Genomic DNA, 4,028 nt, shown 5'->3' with positions numbered 1-4,028 from the left:
GTTGCAGAGCCGTTAAAAGAACTTGTTTGTTTGTTTGTTTGTTTAAGGATAAAATGATAGCCACTTGAATGCTCAAGTTGCAGAGCTATTAAAAGAACTTGTTTGTTAAACTGTGAGCTGCTGTTTCTCACTTCCAGAGTGCCCTTTCCCCCCCGGCCATGTCTCCTTTCCTCTCCTTATTTCCCCTGAATTCCCTCTGAACACACTGGCCTGATAAGTGGGTATTAAAGAATTCTTTTTTCCCCTTAAATGTTCCAAACTCCTCCAGGTCAGAAGTTCTCAATCCTGTTCAGAACTATCAGGAATCTGATTAGGACCAAGTGAAAATGCAATTCGAGCATCACTACGTAAGGGAGCTGAAGTGTTTTATCTGCACAGGTGTTAATTCCATTTTTATTGCATATGTTCATTTGGAAAGGATTAAATTAAGTACCTGTTTCCTCCCCAATGCATGTCCTTGTAGCTTTTTCTACAGGAATAATTCCACTGATTTTTCTTTAGTGAACTGCAGATGTCTGGAGCATTTTCCTAATGACCCCTGGAGTGTTCTGCCCATGAGAGTCGAGCGTTAGTGATTCCTAAATCTGCAAAGAGTATTAGTGCAGACACAACTGTGTGACTCTGTGCTGGGTGCAGAGGCTTTAGTCCCCTGCAAGGCTGTTGCCAAGGATTTTATGATGTTGTTTGGGCCGTGGATGAAGTGTTAGTGGCCTTGTTTTTCCTTCTTTGATTGGTAAATATGTTTTTTCAGATTGTTTTTTTTTTTCCTTCGTGGTTTCTTTATCTGGTGTCTGGACCTAAAAATCTACCAAGTGATCATCATCATAATGTGAGTGTTTAGGGTGTTGAATACAGACATTTGGAAGGTGGGAGGCTTTGCTCTGTGGGGTTTTGGAGGGGGTGGAGAAGGATTTGGGGGCTTGGGAAGGAAGAGGAGAAATGTTTTGATCTCTTGTAACAACCGCCTGTGACACTGAGCTCTTTGTGTTTGCATGGCCCTTGTCCAATAGCTCAACTGCATCCTGGGTCTCAGCACATGAAGAAAGAGGGGTTCAAGATGTCCAGCAGCACCCCCAGAACTGCCGGTGAAAGCTTGTGTGGTCACTTTTCCCTTTAAACGCTCGGATTGTACAGTACGGGGTTTGCTAGGATTGCTCAAACTCTTGCCCCATAAGCTTCCCACTGCTCCAAGCCACTCCTAAAGACCATTTGTCACCTGTCCCCCAGCCTTTGTCACCCCATGGTCCCCTCCCACAGCCTCTGCCTCCATAAAATCCGGCATGGTGCTGCTGGAGCCTGGGGTAGGCAGGAAAGCAGTGGGAGCACCAGCAGGTGTTCTTCAAAGACGTCGAGGGATTTCTGGGTTAAACAGGATTTCAGTCATGATTTTCCTTTCCCTCAGCTGCCCCACGAAGTTCCCCTCAGCCTCCCCTCATCGTGTCCCTGCAGGTGGGCTCTGGGTGGTCTTTGCCTGCTGACGTGACCCCCGAGTCCCTCCGTCCTTGTGTTAGAAGTGCCTGTCCCTTCTCAGGTGGGGAGGTTGGGCTCAGAGGCCTGGGAGAGCTCAGGGATGACCTTTTGCATCTTTATGTACCCATTTTCTTGTGCTTGCTGACCAAATACCGCTTCAAACAAGAACTGGTTGGTATTAAGGTGCAACAGCGTTTCAACATCACGCAGCCTTAGCTCTCTGGATTTGTTCTGTGTTCCAGGCACGGAGCAAAGCCTCCGAGCAGAGGCAGGTTGAGGAGGCAGCACCAAAAAAGCCAAGCAGCTGCGCCTGGAGGAGGGCTTGGGATGTGGTGCTCAGCCAGGGCCCGGGAGTTGTGTTTCAGCCTGTGGGTGGTTCGTTAGCAAAGGAAACTTTGCCGGAGCGGTGGTTTGGGATCGAAAGCCCTTCTCATTGTCAGCCCCGGCGGCGCTAATGGAGCCTGACAGTTCTGGGAAGCAGGATTTGTGTTTCACGACGTGCCTGACATTCCTCTGCCGCGCAGGTCGGGAGGGGGCTGCCAGCCCCTGCGCCTGCGGGCCGGGAATGCTCCTCCGCTGGAAAGGCGCGGCTGGGCAGGCAGGGACTGCGCGGGGTGCCAGGACCGCCCCAGGCCAGCGGGACTCAGGGACAGAGGAGGCTGGAAGGAAGGGGACAGTGGGCTGAGCTCAGAGGTCTCCAATGAACTCACACGTCTGGGAGGGCTCTGGGTGCGGGAGGCTGTTCCCGAGGGTGGGAATGGCAGAGGCTTCAGGAGTGCGAGGGAAGGGACGGCTGGAGGGCTGAGGTGTGTGACGCGGAATTCGGCTGGAATTTAGGTACAAGAGGGTCCAGCTGGGGTTGTGAGGGACCCTCTGCTCACCTGGGTGCTCACCAGAGACACCAGTGCCCGGTGTCCCCAGCTACCCTGATCATCTGAGCTGCTTCCGTATCCAGCTGATTTCTTGAGCTCCAGGACCTGAGGGAGCGGCTGGAGCTGTGTCAGCGCAGGGTCGGGTGGGATATTAGGAAAAGATTCTTCTCCCATCAAGTGGCCGCCGGAGCCCGGGCTAGCTCTGGAAACGCCGGCGCCACGCCAGGAGCGGGGAACTGCCCTCGGTATTGACCCGAAACTGCCTGGGGATTTACCAGAGGCAGAACCTTTAGAGCCACTTGCCCTAAGGTGCCAGAAACCAGCCACGACAGGGACCAGGCAGGGGAGAGAGGAGGAGGCTCTCCGTCTGGAGGTTCCACAAAGGAGCGTGTGCGGTGAAAGGAGCAGGACTAAAAGCCCCTGGCTGTCTTCTGCAAGGGGTTTTGTACAGACACAAGTTGGGGGGGATACCAGCAGGGAACCCTCAGGGGAGGAGTGAGGGGATGGGATCACACCAAGCTCTGGGGCCAGCTGGGGCAGGAGGGTGGAGAGGATGGGCCACATGGGCCAGTGGGGCTTCCAGGAGTAGGGGAATTCCAAAGGGGTGCTGCAGACAGGGACTGGCCCGAGGTTTAAGTGGCAGAGAATGTTCAGGAGTCAAGGGCTGGCTTGCTATGACAGGCAGGGAAAGAGCTGGAACGAAGGGCAGGGAATGGCATGAGGGACAGCTTTGAGGGAGGGCAAAACCCAGGGGAAGCACCTAACAGGGAATCAATGAAATAAATCCAACCACAGCACTCCCAGAGGGTGCTGGGGCCCTGGCCGGGCTCCCTCAGGGAATGGGCACAGCCCCGAGGCTGCCAGAGCCCGAGGAGCTTTCGGGGATGCACAGGGTGGGATTGCTGAGCTGTCCGTGCAGGGGTTGGATCAATGATCCTTGGGGATCCTTTGAACTTTGGACACCCTCAGCCCCAATTTCCCACTCCCCTGGTGCCCTGCAGTGTCCCCAGCAGGGACAGAGCTCACTCTTGTTGTGGCCCTGCTGTGCAATGAACAGTGTGGAGTGCTGTGGAAGTGCTGTGGAAGCTTTGGCCTCAGAGGTGAATACTGAGGCTTTGTGTCGTCCCAGGCTGTGGCTCCAGGCTGTCTGCTGACCTGGGAAGAGTTCCACCTCTGCTCCAGTCTCATCCTCACCAGCATTGCTGGTTTTGCCTCGAAATCAGGAATTTCTGATGTGTGGAACATCCCATCTCCAACTTAGCCATGATGTCCCCGAGTCCAGTCTGGGCTTCTACTTCCTTGAGCTGGTGCTGCTCTTGCTGGTCTTGCTCCAACAGTTTTGCTTGAAATATGAAATATTTCAGTGATTTTTTTTTAAATATTTTTTCCCCCAAAGCACCTTGGATCCATCCACTGGGGAAGCAACCACCACAGACTGATGGCATAGGAGTGAAAGGCAGGACTGTGGCTGTGTAGAAGTGTTGCAAGGATTATTGGGAATGTGTCCTTCTACAGCAGGAGAATCCAAAGGGATGGGCTGGCAATAAGACTTCACTTATCTAAAATGGCTGGACTCTGCCTCAGGTGAATTTGTGCTCTTCCCTCCTCCCAGATTTACCCTTGTGAAGGTGAACCAGTCTAGCACAAGGGATGGATTTGAGATCTGCCAGCCATGGAGTCCCCTTC

Source organism: Anomalospiza imberbis, chromosome 7 (assembly GCF_031753505.1).
Source record: "Anomalospiza imberbis isolate Cuckoo-Finch-1a 21T00152 chromosome 7, ASM3175350v1, whole genome shotgun sequence".
Classification (NCBI taxonomy): Eukaryota; Metazoa; Chordata; class Aves; order Passeriformes; family Viduidae; genus Anomalospiza; species Anomalospiza imberbis.
Note: the sequence above shows the minus strand (reverse complement) of the source record.